The 16,006-nt window shown below is 53.6% G+C and overlaps 1 protein-coding gene across 2 annotated transcripts in view; it reads right to left on the bottom strand.

Moving 5' to 3' along the window:
• KCNIP3 (potassium voltage-gated channel interacting protein 3) overlaps positions 1-16,006 on the bottom strand; it is a 90,387-nt gene that overhangs the window by 23,202 nt on the left and 51,179 nt on the right. The gene's annotated exons all lie outside the window — the stretch shown is intronic.

A 16,006-nucleotide genomic window follows, 5' to 3' on the forward strand; every position in this document is an offset into this window, starting at 1 on the left:
CACACTCAGCCCATGTTGAAGTCCCGCCAGCTCCACTGTCAACACGTGTTCCACCTCTGAGCCCGCCTTTCCCCTCACCTCCCTCCACCCAGGCCCAAGGCTTCTACCCTGGACCCTGTTAGTCTAGTCTTCAAATGTGCCAGAGGAAGCTAGTGTGTAAACATATCACGTATGCCTCTGCTCAACAACTTCCCCCAAGCTCTCAGTATACAATTCAAAGTTCTTAGATGGCTGATAAGTGTCCCCAGCCCCCCGCTCTGACCTCATCTCCCATGTCTCTCTCTTCACTGCCTCCACCTTAGCCATGTGGGTGCCCCTCAAACCTACCAGGCACGCTGTCCCCTTAGGGTCCCCCATTGCCGGCCTCTGCTCAAATGTCACCTCCTCCTCAGAGGGACACTTCCATTTCTATCCCCATCTGTTTCTCTCTTCATTGCGCTATCACTCCCTGGCATGTGCAGATTTCTGTTTACTAGTGCTATGGATTGAACTGTGTCCCTTCAAATTCATCGCTGAGGCCTTAACCCCCAGTGTGACTGTATTTAGAGATAGGGTCCTTAGGAGGTAACCAAGGTTACATGGGGTCACAAGGTTGAGTCCTTATCCCATAGGATTGGTAGCTTTATATGAAGAGTAAGAGAGGCCGGGCGCGGTGGCTCACGCCTGTAATCCCAGCACTTTGGGAGGCCAAGGTGGGCGAATCACCTGAGGTCAGGAGTTTGAGACCGGCCTGACCAACATGGAGAAACCCCATCTCTACTAAAAATACAAAATTAGCCGGGCGAGGTGACGGACGCCTGTAATCCCAGCTACTCAGGAGGCTGAGGCAGGAGAATCGCTTGAACCCAGGAGGCGGAGCTTGCAGTGAGCTGAGAGCACGCCACTGCACTCCAGCCTGGGTGACAGAGCAAGACTCCATCTCAAAAACAGAAAGAAAATAAAAAGAGTAAGAGAGACAGCTATCTCTGCCTCCACGTGCATGCAGTGAAAGGCCACATGAAGACAGAGCAAGAAGGCAGCCGTCCACACACCAGGAAGAGAGCCCTCACCAGAAACTGACTCTGCTGGCTCCCTCTTCTCAGACTTTCTTTCCAGAGCTGGGAGAAAATACATTTCTGCTGTTTAAGTCCTCCAGTCTGCGTTATTTTGTTATGGCAGCCAGAGAAGACTAAGACATCTGGTATATTGTTGGTCTCTCCCTCTGCAGGGTGACCACAGCAGGGATTCGGGTCTCCTCGCTGCCGTACCCAGCCCTGGAACAGTGCCTGTGCATGGGAGCTGCTCTGGAACACGTGCTGGGTAGGATTCTCCCAGCTATGTTTCCTTGGGTGAGTTTATGGAGTACCGGCGCCGGCTTTACTTTTAATGCCTCTAGGCAGAGCCTGCCTCCTGCAGATTGTCCCAGGCCCCAGCATTCCCTGATGTTTATACCTGTTGGGCACAGAGTGGGCAGGAGAATCAGAGAAAAAGAGATAATATTCCAAGACTCAGGTCCAGTGACAGCAGGTGAACTGGTGTCGAGGGCACCTGAGCACGGAGTCTAAGGTGAGCCGAGGCACAGGTGGGCACGAGAGCCATCGAAGGGCCCAAAGCAGAGAAAGGGTTGTCTGACTTCCACTCCAGAATGGTCACTCTGGCCACAGGGTTTCACAGTGAAGAGAATGGAGTGAAGGGAACTGGTGGGAGGTGTCAGGAATGAAGAAGCCAGAGTTTCTAGCTGCTGACTTGACCAGGGTGGGGTAGGCAGAGTCCAGAATGACCCCGCATTTCTGACCTGGGAAACTGAGTGACTGCTGGTGTCATCTACCAGGACATGGATGTTAAAATTACCCAGAAATGGAAGATAAGGCAAGAAGATAGCTGCATGGCTTTTCAAAGTCACATTAGAGCACTGTCTATAGGAGACTTGGACTTTTACTATTGATCAGGGCTCCAGCTCTGTGTGTTTAGATGTTAACTTGTAGAAGATTTCTCAGGGCAAAATTGTGATGCCAACAAACTCAGTCATTTCCCTTTCTACCTCTCCCCCAGCGCGGCCCTTCTCCTCCTTCTCCAGGGGCTAGTCCTGGGTCACCTCCTCCCCATCAAAGTCCCCATTTGCTGTGGTTTGAATGTTTGTCCCTCCAAAACTCATGCTGAAATTCAGTCACCACTGTAACAGTATTCAGAGGTGGAACCCGTAAGAAGTGTTTAGGCCATGAGGGCCCCACCCTCACAAATGGACTAACACCATTATCACAGGAGCGGCTTTGCCCCCTCTCACTTTCTCTCTCTCTTTCTCTCTCTCTCTCTCTATTCTTCACCATGGAATGATGATTCAGTAGGAAGGCCATCCCCAGATGCCGAGCCCTCGATCTTGGACTTCCCAGCCTCCAGGACTGTGAGCCAATACATATCTGATCATTATAAATTACCCTGTTTGTGGTATTCTGCACAAAACAGCCTGAGACAGAAAACTGGTACTGAGAGTGGGTGTCGTGATAACAAATACTTAAAAATGGGAAAGTGGCTTTGGAACTGGGTAGTGAGCAGAGGCTGGAAGAGTCTGGAGTCGCAGACTAGAAAAAGGCCTGTCACCATGAACAGAACATTAAGAGCTCAGAAGAGAAGAGCTGTAGGAAAAGTCTGAAATGTCCCGGATATTAGAGTGGCTGGGATCAGAATGTTGGCAGAAATATGGATGGTGATGAGGTCTCAGAGGGAATTGAGGAATAAGGTATTGGAAACTGGAGAGAAGCCCATCCTTATAGTGACAAGGAACTTGGCTGAATTGTGTCCATGCCCAGTGGCTTCATGTTTATGGAAGGCAGATTGTTTTTTTTTTTTTTTTGAGACAGAGTCTCGCACTGTCGCCTGGGCTGGAATATGGAAGGCAGAAATTAAGAGTGATGAGGCCAGGTGCAGTGGCTCACGCCTGTAATCCCAGCACTTTGGGAGGCTGAGGCAGGCGGATCACGAGGTCAGGAGATCGAGACCATCCTGGCAAACACGGTGAAACTCCATCTCTACTAAAAATACAAAAAATTAGCCGGACGTGGTGGCGGGCGCCTGTAGTCCCAGCTACTCAGGAGGCTGAGGCAGGAGAATGGCGTGAACCCGGGAGGCGGAGCTTGCAGTGAGCCAAGATTGCGCCACTGCACTCTAGCCTGGGTGACAGAGCGAGACTCCATCTCAAAAAAAACAAAAACAAACAAACAAAAAAAGTGATGAACCAGGATACCCAGCAGAAGAAATTTCTAAGCAAAATATTGAAGGTGCTGTGTGGTTTCTTTTCATATTATATAGTAAAATGAAAGAAGAAAGAAATGACTTAAAGACAGAACTTATCATGAAGGCATTTCAGGATATTCCAGGCTGCCCCTCTCATCACAGGCCCAGAGCTCTAGGAGGGGAGAATAGTTTTAGGGGATGGGCTTGGGGCCCCTCCAAGGGCCCGCTGCTCCAAACTGCCTTTGGAACTCTGCTCCTCACATTTCACCATAGTGCTCCTTGGCTGCTCCAGCTGTGGCTCAAGCGGGCCTGAGTGTAGCTCAGGCCACGGCTCCAGAGGGCTCAAGCAGTAAGCCTTGGCAGCATCCATGTGGTGCTAATTCTGCAGGCACACAGAGTTCAAGAGCAGTGGAGGCATGGCTGCCTCTGCCTGGATTTCAAAGGCTGGATCAGATAGCCTGGGGGTCCAGGCAGAGACCTGCCGCAGGGGAAGAGCCACTCCAGTGAGTCCTTGCTAGGACAATGCCTCGTGAAGCCACAGGGGCTGGGCTGCCCTTGAGACTCCAGAGCTACAGCCTGACCAGCTGGCAACATCAGCCTGGGAGAGCTGCTGCGGCTGCCGAGCCCACCAAAGCCATGGGGGTGGGGCTGCCTGGGACCCCAGTGTGTCCAGGAGGTAGGATATGGAGTCAAGGAACATTATTCCCGAGTCTTAAGATTTAATGTTGCTCTTCACGGTTGGTTTTGGAAGTACTTGGGACCAGTTATCCCCTTTTTTTCTGGCCGGTTTCTCCCTGAATGGAAATGTCTATCCCACAACTGTCTCACCATTGTATTCTGGAAGCATGTAACTTGTTTAATTTCACAGGTTCACAGCTGGAGAGGAATTTGCCTCGGGATGAATCATGCCTTGAGTCTCACCCACAACTGATTCAGATGAGACTCTGGGCTTAGGAGTTGCTGCTGGCATGAGCTAAGACGTTTGGGGGCTATCGGGATGAAATGAATATATTTTGTACGTGAGAAGGACAGGAATTTTGTGGGGGTGGGCCGGGCAGAATGCTGCGGTTTGAATGTTTGTCCCCTCCAAAACTCAGGTTGAAATTTGGTTGCCACTGCAACGGTATTAAGATAAGGGACCTTTTTGAAAAAAAAAAAAAATTGTTTGGTTTTTGAGAGAAGGGGGTTCTCACTGTGTTGCCCAGGCAGGTCTCCAGCTCCTGAGCTCAAGTGATCCTCCTACCTCGGCCTTCTGAGTAGCTAGGACTACAGGTGCACACCAGCATGCTTGGCAAGAGGTGGGACCTTTAAGAGATGTTTAGTTTACGAGGGCTCTGCCCTCACGAATGAGCTAATGCCCTTATTGCAGCAGTGGGTTTGTCACCATGAGAGTGGGTTTGCCCCTCTTACTCTCTCTTGCTCCCTGGGCCCTTCAGCCATGTGATGCTTTCCACCATGTTATGACACAGCAAGAAGGCCCTTGCCAGATGCCAGCCCCTCAACCTTATACTTCCCAGCTTCCAGAACTGTAAATCAATACATTTCTGTACAATACCATTACCCACTCTGTAGTATTCTGTTATAGCAGCAGAAAACAGGCTAACACATCGTTGACAGCCAGGAGGGCTGCAATCAAGTTTGAATTCCTCTATCCAACAAGCATTTTGCCACAGGACTAAAAGCATGAGGGCTTTTTGATGTCTAAAAGTTGTACAGCAGCCTGACAGATTACAAGCAGAGCTTTCTTCCCAGTGTGTAAAAGTCTCAGTCCAGGTCCTGTCCTATACCCCATGTCGTCCTCTCTGTGCAAAAGCTCAGCAAAGTGGCTCCAAATCTTTAACTCACTAAGCTGAAATGCACCAGGTACTGGGCAAGGAGCACTTTTTGGCCACCCCATGGGTGAAGCCTGTGAAACCTCTGAGCTGCACCAGTATCTCTGCAAAGCCCCTCACAGGCCTCCGGCAGCTTGCCACATAGGAGAGAAGCAGAAGCAATGGAAGATTCTCTAAAAACCTCTCGAGCCTATGCCTCCTGCCAGCTGTCACCCATCCTGTTCCCCTTTGTGGCAAAACTCTGAAGAGGTGCCATGCTTCCCGGCTCCCATCCCTCCTGAACACACTCCATTCAGATACTCCCCCCACCAGTACTCCCCAAAGCTGCTGGTCAAGGTCCCCTTGGTGCACTGCAGCACATTCATGCCCCTGTGTGACACAGTGCCCGGCCTGTACCTGACACACACAGAAGCCAGGGGTGGGCACAGCTGGCTCAGACAACAGCCAGTCAGTTCCGGCTCCAGTCACAGCAAGGCGAGGCCAGCAAGGCGAAGCGCCAGGCTGGATTGTGACTGGATCTGATATTTCCAAAAGTACGCATATGGTCACCAAGGGGAACACTCATGGCCTTCCTGACATAGATACTGCATTTCAATATTATTAATTTAATTTACTGATGGGAAGCCCTGGAATTCCTGTAGTCCTGGGTCTACTGAGAGCCTCGGTGTGGCCCTACACTCATGACTTCACATCATACCCTCCTCAGTGACTGTGCACTGGGCAGGAAGACTGCGTCATCCCCATAAGGCCTGTGGAGACCAGGGAAGAAAGAAGCCCCACCCACTGCCCCAGGGGCCCGGCCTCTAGAGGACCAGAGCTCAGCTCCTGAGAGGTGCAGTTGGCCCTGGAATTGCCCACTGGTGCCTCTGGCTGACCGTCCACGAGGGCCTGGGGCAGGGCGTCCCGCACACCACGAAATGGGGCTCCATAGCCCTGTCCCGGGCCGGGGATCTCAGCCTTCACTTAGTCTCTGCTGCTCAGGTCACTCCTAAACCATAGGGTCCCACAGAAGGTCCAGGAACTGTCGTGGGGTGAGGGGAGGCCTCTGGGGCAAGACTCCCTTTTGAATCTGAGCTGAACTGTCCCTTTTACCCATCAAGGGGCACTGGACTTGTAAGACATCATTGGCGAGTCTGTGGTGAGACTGCCGTGATGCTACCACCTGTGTCTAGGTACATGACAGTGGAGCCGCTGACCTGGGGAGGAAGGGGCCTTGCCCAGGTTCCCAGCCTAGAGCAACATCAAGCATCTGGCTCCAGCTCACACTGTCTCCTGCAGAGGCCACCCACGCTGGCAAGCCTGGCCCAGCAGTCCCCGGGCCAGCAGCCTCTGGGCTCCTCACTCTACAGGGCACAGGATGAAGGACGCCCAACATGACCAAGTGCAGGCCACATGCATCTTCCCTTCCCACTAACTCCTAGGACACAGGTAGTGATGTGTAGCTGTGGGGGAATGTGGCCTGGGTCATTTCAGGCAAGAAGTGAGGCGAATGTATACTCTGAAAGTGCCTCCTCCTAGGTGTCATGCTACCTGACTTCAAACTATACTACAAGGCTACAGTAACCAAAACAGCATGGTACTGGTACCAAAACAGAGATATAGACCAATGGAACAGAACAGAGCCCTCTGAAATAACACCACACATCTACAACCATCTGATCTTTGACAAACCTGGCAAAAACAAGAAATGGGGAAATGATTCCCTATTTAATAAATGGTGCTGGGAAAACTGGCTAGCCATATGTAGAAAGCTGAAACTGGATTCCTTCCTTACACCTTAAACAAAAATTAATTCAAGATGGATTAAAGACTTAAACGTTAGACCTAAAACCATAAAAACTCTAGAAGAAAACTTAGGCAATACCATTCAGGACATAGGCATGGGCAAGGACTTCATGACTAAAACACCAAAAGCAATGGCAACAAAAGCCAAAATAGACAAATGGGATCTAATTAAACTAAAGAGTTTCTGCAGCAAAAGAAACTACCATCAGGCGAACAGGCAGCCTACAGAATGGGAGAAAAATTTTGCAATCTACCCATCTGAAAGGGCTAATATCGAAACTACAAAAGAACTTAAAACAAATTTACAGAAAAAAGACAAACAAGGCCAGTAGCGGTGGCTCAAGCCTGTAATCCCAGCACTGGGAGGCGAGATGGGTGGATCCGCGAGGTCAGGAGGTCGAGACCATCCTGGCTAACAGGGTGAAACCCGTCTCTACTAAAAAATACAAAAACCTTGGGTGAGGTGGTGGTGCCTGTAGTCCCAGCTACTCGGGGAGGCTGAGGCAGGAAAGAATAAGTAAACCGGGGCCGGAGGCTTGCAGTGAGCTGAGATCCGACCACTGCACTCCAGCCTGGGTGACGACAGGCGAGCTCCGTCTCAAAAAAAAAAAAAAAGACAAACAACCCATCAAAAAGTGGGCAAGGATCTGAACAGACCTGCAAAAAGACACTTATGCAGCCAACAGACACATGAAAAATGCTCATCATCACTGGTCATCAGAGAAATGCAAATCAAAACCACAATGAGATACCATCTCACGCAATTAGAATGGCAATCATTAAAAAGTCAGGAAACAACAGATGCTGGAGAGGATGTGGAGAAATAGGAATGCTTTTACACTGTTGGTGGGAGTGTAAATTAGTTCAACCATTGTGGAAAACAGTGTGGCGACTCCTCAAGGATCTAGAACTAGAATTACTATTTGACCCAGCGATCCCATTACTAGGTATATACCCAGAGGATTATAAATCATGCTGCTATAAAGACACATGCACATGTATGTTTACTGCGGCACTATTCACAATAGCAATGACTTGGAACCAACCCAAATGTCCATCAATAACAGACTGGATTAAGAAAATGTGCCACATATACACCATGGAATACAATGCAGCCATAAAAAAGGATGAGCTCATGTTCTTTGCAGGGACATGGATGAAGCTGGAAACCATTGTTCTCACCAAACTATCACAAGGACAGAAAACCACCGCATGTTCTTACTCATAGGTGGGAATTGAACAATGAAATAACTTGTACACAGGGTGGGGAACATCACACACTGGGACCTGCCGGGGGCTGGGGGAGGGATAGCATGAGGAGAAATACCTAATGTAAATGATGAGTTGATGGATGCAGCAAACCAACATGACACGTGTATACCTATGTAACAAACCTGCACATTGTGCACATGCACCCTAGAACTTAAAGTATAATAATAATAATAATAATAAAAGAAAGCGCTTCCTCCATGCCGGATGCTGCCTTGAAAGACCTGTGCACACTCACACACGCAGTCTCCACAGCGGCTCAGGGCAGGGGTCCTCTCACTGTGGGCTTGGACCAGGGCAGCTGCCTCCACGTTGGGCTCCTGACACCTGTCCTGTAAGAGGCCGGGACACACACGACCATCTCCGGTGGTCCCCGAGGCCCTGCAGTGGTAGATGCATTCGGGGCAGGTGTGCTGGTGTTCAGAAAGGTCCTGGCTCTGCCGCTCCCTGGCCCTCAGCTTCCTCGCTGATGAAACGAGCCTGCTGATGAGGACAAGATTGGGATATGCACAAAGTGCCCCTAAGGAGACAGCACTCTCTAGAGGTTGGTTCCTATCACTGTCATCAGCATCCCAGATCTGGAAAGCCTGCCCAAGGAGCTGCAGGAGACCTGAGGGACTAGCAGTTTACAGGGCAGCAGGCCCAGCCAGGGAACAGGGCACGCAGCACACCCACAGCATCACCACTGGCCCCAGCAAAGCTGGGAGAGGGTGCTGGGGGGAAGAAGAGCAAGAGAACGAGCAGGAAGGATCACAATGGCCTTTGGGCCTGCTCCAAGCCAAGAGATGGCTGCAGATCCAGCAGGCCCCAAGGTCACCTTTGTAAGACCAGGCTCCTGGTGGTCCCCTTGGCCCTGCAGTTAGAGATGCTTTCAGGGCAGGTGCGCAGAGGGCGGGTGCAGAGTGTCTGGGGTCACCTCCCAGGAGGGAGGCGCAAGGGCAGTGGGCCAGACCCTGCACATCCTGGTTCTAGGCATTCTCCTCTTCCCCATCACACCTCACACCTCTGCTGTCTCTGCCGCTCAGGTCACTCCTAAGCCATAGGGTCCCACCACCCAGTCTCCCTGCCTCTGCCCCAGCCAGAGGGACCCTCCCTGCAGAGGGCACCGTCCCAGAGCTACTCTAAAGGTAGGGCCAAGACTCCGTGTTACCTGTGCTGCCTGGCATAAAATGTGTGTTCGATAAGTGTGTGTTATGGTGGCATATAACTTACATTTATTGAACACCTGCTGCTTGCCAGGCAGTGTTGGGCATACTGTGAGGCTCTAAGTGTAGAGACACACACCCCTGCTGCTCTGAGAGAGCCCACGGCAGGGCGGGACAGGAACACAGAAAATCTGAGGGCCGCGTATCTAACACAACCTGAGGGGGCAGGGAGAGGGCAGGGTCCGGGAGAGTTCCCAGGGGAGACAGTGCCTCTGCTCCCCGCCCCTCACTTACAGGTGAGGAAACCACTCAGACAGAAGCGACTTGTCCACGTGAAGTGGCACTCCCAGCCCTCGGCCAGCGCGCCTTCTAGGACTTTGTCCTCCACTTCGGTGCTACTGACACAGGGTCAGATACCTCGCGTGCTGTGCTGGGGCCACCCTGCATGCTGCAGGACGGTGAGCAGCACCCCTGGCCTGTACCCCCCAGATGCCAGTAGCACCTCCCCAGCTGTGACAACCAAAAATGTCTCTCGACGTTGCCAAATGTCCCTGCTGGGTAAAACTGCCCTTGGTTGAGAGTTGCATGGAAATCTGAGCTGAGCGAAGAGAAGCAGCGGCCAAAGTCGAGCCTCATGCCACAGATGTGGTCACAAAGCTCCGGGTTGGGGCTGCATCTGCCTCGCCCACCCGCACCCACTTCTTCTTGCCCTCCCTGTCTGAAATTCTGAGACCCGAGTTCCTCTTTCAACTTTTCCAAAGTGTTTTTGGCTCAGCACCCGCTCTGGCTAAAGCGGATACTGGGAGGTATGATTATCCTTATTCTACAGAAGAGGAAGGTGAGGTTCAAGGAGGTTAAACATGGAGAAGTCACCCTGTAAGCAGGTGGCCAAGCCGGGCTGGAATGGGGGGAAACCCAGTGTGCTAGACCAGGCAGGGCCTGCAGGCCGGGATGCCCGGCTCCAGCCCAATGCCAGCTGCTCCCACTCTGGCCTCTGAATCCGATCTGCTCCCAGAAGGCCCTTTGTGGGGGAGGCGAACTGGACCACACGGCCACATCCGGGGAGGGGCCTGGTGTCAGCTGCTATCCCTCGGGGATCAGTTCTGTGTGGAGTGGTCGGGGAGGCCCCCACCCAGGTTCTCTGCAAGGAAAGCATCTTTCTCTTCCCAGGGCCTTGCCTCCTGCACAGTCTTGGCCACTCACTCTGTGCATAGGGCTCAGTCCTCCCATGAGGAGACACCCCTGCCCCAGTCAGAATCCAATCCCGCCCAGGTGAGAGGCCCTTACAGCTCCCACCCCAGCACACACGCTCAGTGTTTGCTCACTAACCCATGTGGCTGGTCGGCGGGGCATGGAGATTCCAGGAGGGGCTGCTAAGTCCTGTGCTGGGTCTTGTCCTCAGGTGACCTGGAGCCTGGATGTTCTGAGTCCACAACCAGCTGGGCAGCAGCCTCTGGCCCCAGGACCACTCCCTCCCTCCCCTGGCTACCCCTCCTCCCCTTGCCTCCAGGACACAGCTCTCCAGTGTTCCGGACCCTGCTCTTTCTCCCTGACCTGTTGTGATGACAAGGGGATGTCTGGCAGGGCCCCAGGTTGGGCCCTTGAATCTGGTCCCCTTTCTGTCCTACCCATTTCTTATTTGTTTGTTTTGTTTGTTTGTTTGTTTTGAGACAGAGTCTTGCTCTGTTGCCCAGGCTGGAGTGCAGTAGCATGATCTCGGTTCACTGCAATCGGGTTCAAGTGATTCTTTTGCCTCAGCCTCCCAAGTAGCTGAAATTACAGGTACCTGCCACCACGCCCGGCTAATTTTTGTATTTTTAGTAGAGACGGGGTTTCACCATGTTGGTCAGGCTGGTCTTGAACTCCTGACCTCAAGTGATCTGCCCTCCTCGGCCTCCCAAAGTGCTGGGATTATAGGCCTGAGCCACTCCACCTGGCCTGTCCTACCCACTTCTCTGGTGACTCCCCCAGTCTCACAGTGCTATATCCCCACATTTGCCAGTGGCCTGTAAAATTCTTTCTCAGCCAGACTACTCTGATAAATTCCTGACACGTACACCCCAACACCTCCTTCATGGCCCCACTTGGACCTTTTATTTTGTAGAGACAGGGTCTTGCTATGTTGACAAGGTTGGTCTGGAACTCCTGGCCTCCCGTGACCCTCCCACCTCAGCCTCCCAAAGCGCTGGGATTACAGGCATGAGTCAGGGAGGTCCCTGCAGGTCTCTGAGCCACAGAGCTATACGATAGTAAACTTGTTTTGGTTTCAGGAATGAAACCAAATCATCTGGGAACTTTAAAAAATGCCCACCATGCCCACCCTGGGGCACTGAACCCTAAATCTCTGCCAGGCCCGCCCTGGGGCACTGAACCCTAAATCTCTGCCAGGCCCGCCCTGGGGCACTGAACCCTAAATCTCTGCCAGGCCCACCCTGGGGCACTGAACCCTAAATCTCTGGGTAGAACCCAGGCACTGGGATTTTTAGGAGTTTCTTGGGGGACTCTCTGCCCTGGGTCCCCCATCAGTCCCTTTCTCTGGGTGACTTCATGGGGGAACCACTGCAGCCACTTCTGAATCTGTGGGAATCTGTCACAGCAGTGATAGAAAATTAATACATCCCAAACTTACCAGGTCCAAATAGAGCTGCTGACCTTCCCACAAACCTGCACCCCGCCCCAGGCTTCCCCATCTCAACAGATGGCCGCTGTACCTTCTAGGTGCTCAGGCCGATCTTCCAGACTCCTCCCTTCCCCTCATGCCCCACTGCAAACCAACAGCTCTCCCTGGGAAATACATCTGGAACCGGAGACTTCCCCCAACCCCAACGCTGTCTCCCTCCGGAATGGCTGCAAATGCCTCTCACAGGATCTGCTTCCCCTGGCGCCTCGCACCCCAAGTCTGCTCTCAACACAGCAGTCAGCGGGACCCTGCGGAAAGGCAAAGCCACTTCACTCCTCTGCTCGGAACCTTCCGATGGCTCTGGGTTTCTCCGACAGTAAAAGCAAATGTCCTTGCGGAGGTCCACCCCTGGCCAGGGCAGTAGTCTTCAGGCTTCAGTACGTCCCTAGCACCTGGAGCTGGGGAAGACAGAAGCTGCTGGGCCCAAGCCCAGACTTTCTGAGCCTGCAGGTCTGGCGTAGGGGCCTGAAGATGCATTTCTTTTTTTTTTTTTTTTTTTTTTTTTTGAGACGGAGTCTCGCTCTGTCGCCCAGGCTGGAGTGCAGTGGCGCGATCTTGGCTCACTGCAAGCTCCGCCTCCCGGGTTCATGGCGTTCTCCTGCCTCAGCCTCTGGAGTAGCTGGGACTACAGGCGCCTGCCACCACGCCTGGCTAATTTTTTGTATTTTTAGTAGAGACAGGGTTTCACCGTGTTAGCCAGGATGGTCTCGATCTCTTGACCTCATGATCCGCCCACCTCGGCCTCCCAAAGTGCTGGGATTACAGGCGTGAGCCACCGCGCCCAGCCCTGAAGATGCATTTCTACCAAGCTCCTGGGCTGCTGCTGCTGCTGACCCACAGCACACGTTGAGAGTCCCTGTCCTCCAAGGCCGTGCGCCTCAACTCCCAACTCTGGCTTCAGAGTTTGCTCACCACTGATGACACTGAACACTGCTCAGGAGAAGTGGCTGCAGTGACTCCCCAATGAAGTCACCCAGAGAAAGGGACTGATGGGGGACCCAGGGCAGAAACTCCTAAAAATCCCGGTGCCTGGGTTCCACCCAAAGATTTAGGGTTCGATGCCCGAGGGTGGGCACGGCAGAGATTTAGGGTTTGATGCCCCAGGCTGGGCACGGCAGAGATTTAGGGTTTGATGCCCCAGGGTGGGCACAGCAGAGATTTAGGGTCCGATGCCCCAGGGTGGGCACGGCAGGTAGTTTTCAAAGTTCCCAGATGATTACAATGATGATGTGCAGCTCGGTGAAGAGACCAGTGGCCCCCCACCTCCACTGCCACCGCTCCTCACTCACTTGGCTCTACCCACTTTCCCTGATGACACTGAGCACACCCCACCTCAAGCCTCTGTGCTCTCTGCAGCAGCCCCCACCCCTGCTGCTCTGGGCCCCCTGCTCTGTGCCCATCCAGGCAGTAGCTCTCACAGGACCTGGCCTCAGGCTCGCCAGCAGGGGCTGGGACAGAGGGGACAGAAGAAGGCTCCAGCTCTCCCTCTTGGTCAGCAGGTTCCCTCATGAATTTAACAAGTCCTCCCCGAGCTGCCGCCTGGTGCCAGGCACTGTTCTAGGCACAGGGTGCTAATGTGAGTAGGACAAAGTCCCTGCCCTCATGCGACCCGCGGCTGGAGGAGAAAGACCATGAACTAACGATAAAGAAACTGAGATACCCAGTATCTTAAGGGAGTGACAAGGCTGTGGAGAAAAATCAAGCGTGTAAGAGAGTCTCAGCTCCTACGAGGACTGTGCTAGGAGCCCGGAACCACAGAGGGACAAGGAGGACCTTTATGTCACCAGCACATCAGGGATGCTGCCCGCCAGGGCCCACCAACACCCTCCACCAGCAAGGCTCCACGGAGAGCCACAGGGGCGAGCCTTCGAGCACTTGGGGAACACAGATCCCCTCGAGAACCGTATTTCAGCACTCCAGGAAGCAGCACCAAACACGCAATCTTGCCCATAATTTCAGGAGCTTTATGGACCTTCTGGGCTGGGACCCCACGGTGTTAAACGTGGAGTGTCAGGCACCATAGCCCCTCAGATGCAGACCCCACCCCCGGCCCTGCCCCACAGGGTCCAGGTCCCAAAGCCAAGACGTGATCCCCTTGATGGCCCTCAGGGCCATCCCAGCAGCTGCAGGCTCTTGCACCCTTGCCGAGGTGAAGCTCGTGGATGGCAGGCAGCTTCTTCATCTCTGATACCCTGTAGGTTACCAGGGAAGGAGAAATCCTAATTAAGCAGACAGGATGAGGACTGCCTTTCTACCACCCACAGTCTGTCACACTGAGGCTAGCCTGGCCTCTGGCCAGGCCCATGCCCTGCTGCCCACTGATTTGCCCTGGTGGTCTGGACAGCCATGCCACCACCCCGGGCTCAGCCCCCTTGTCCATGGATCAAGGGGTGAGCTTCCTGTTCCATTAGTGCTCAGGAAAAGTGACTGCGGTGACTCTTCCATGAGGTCATCCAGGGAAAGGGACTGATGGGGGACCCAGGGCAGAGAGGAAGCCTCTTTGACTGCTGCATGTATTTCTAGAAGGCTGCGTCCCCAGAACCCGGATCCATTAGTTCCTAGCAATCCCCAGGGCACCATAACTCTGGTCTATTACAGATGAGAACCACGGAGGCTCAGAGAGGACAAGAGGCCCCTCTGACTACACACGCGCAGGCTTGGAGTGGAGCTGGGCCAACAGTCCCCTTCCGGCCCCCAGCGGCACTGAGGATCGCTCACATCCAGGCTGCTGGGACAGCCTGGGCTCCTCACAGCTCATCTGACAGTTCCTTAGACGTTGCCTGGCCAATGGGAGCTTCCAGGCCCTCGGCTGGCTGACACCATTCCCCACCAACAGAACATGTGGAACTCACAACCCCCTCCCTCTGACGGGGTGGGGGTGTCTGAGTGAGAGAATGGCTCACTCAGTGCTGTTACTGTGAGTATCACTGACATACTCATCGCCAGTATCCCTGATAAGGATGCCTCACAAAGCCTGCACTTTTACTATCCGTGCAAACCCCACTGGTTCGAGCCCACCACAGCCCTAGGGAGCAGGATTCTTACCGGCCCCATTTTACAGACGGTGAACTGAGGCTCGGACTGTTTCAGGGATTTTTACAGCCAGTTTATGAAGGCGACAGGATCCCAGGATAGGCCTAGCTGACTCTGAGGCTCTGAGCTCCCCCAACTGGATCAAGACCCCAGAACTCCAGGGGTATGAGTGGGCACATGCACCAGAAAACGGAGATTCATGGGAGCCTGAATGAGGTTTTTGGCAGGTGGAATAAACTGTCTGTTGTCTTGTGCATACTGTCCACCTTGCAAAGAAATCCCTCCTCAGAAATCACAAAGGCAAACTTCACACTGCCCCCGACTGTGGGCGAGCCTGCTGTTAGGAAGGTCTGAGGTACTAAGTGAAGTGAGGCTGGCTGTTGCTCCTGGCCACCGGAGGCCCCGAGGATCAGGGAAGAGCAATGGCGAGATCACGGCTTCCCTGGGCACCAGCCACCCTCCACACCCACCCCAGGCTCCAGATGGGGAAAGAAAATGGGACAAGGGGACAGGGGATGGCACTCCCTGCAGGAGGCACAGTCCTTTGAGGCACAGTAGCACAGGACGCTCACCCCTCCACACTCTGCCCCAATCCCAGCACCTGTATTTCCCACAAAGTTCCCTGTCACAGATTCCCCTGCCAGGGCCAGCATCCGGCCGAGTGAAGGCCCAGCCTGGGCCGCTTTCTTCCCCATCTCCAATCCAAAGCTCTTGGTGGCATCCCTCTGAGCCACCTGGAGCAAGCCCCTTCTCTCTGGGCCTCACGCACTCACCAAAAGACAAGGGGTGGCAGAGTTCAGTGGCTTCTCAGTGGCATGTGGCCGTGGACTTTGGGAAAAGAGCTAGCCCTGGACACCAAAGGCAGAATGGAGGGAAGCCTTGCTTCCTGCCCCTTCTCGCCCTCAGCAGCCCTTCACAGGGGCTCCGGGCACATCCCCATGCCCGAGGGGTTGCTGGGCAGCTCCCAGGCAGGGGCAGGCTCTCTGTCTCTCATCCCCAGGCCTCTGGGTCTCAGTACTGAGAGCTGGAGCCCGGCAAGGTCAGCAGACTGC

The sequence above is a fragment of the Papio anubis genome, chromosome 14, assembly GCF_008728515.1.
Source record: "Papio anubis isolate 15944 chromosome 14, Panubis1.0, whole genome shotgun sequence".
NCBI classification, from domain to species: domain Eukaryota; kingdom Metazoa; phylum Chordata; class Mammalia; order Primates; family Cercopithecidae; genus Papio; species Papio anubis.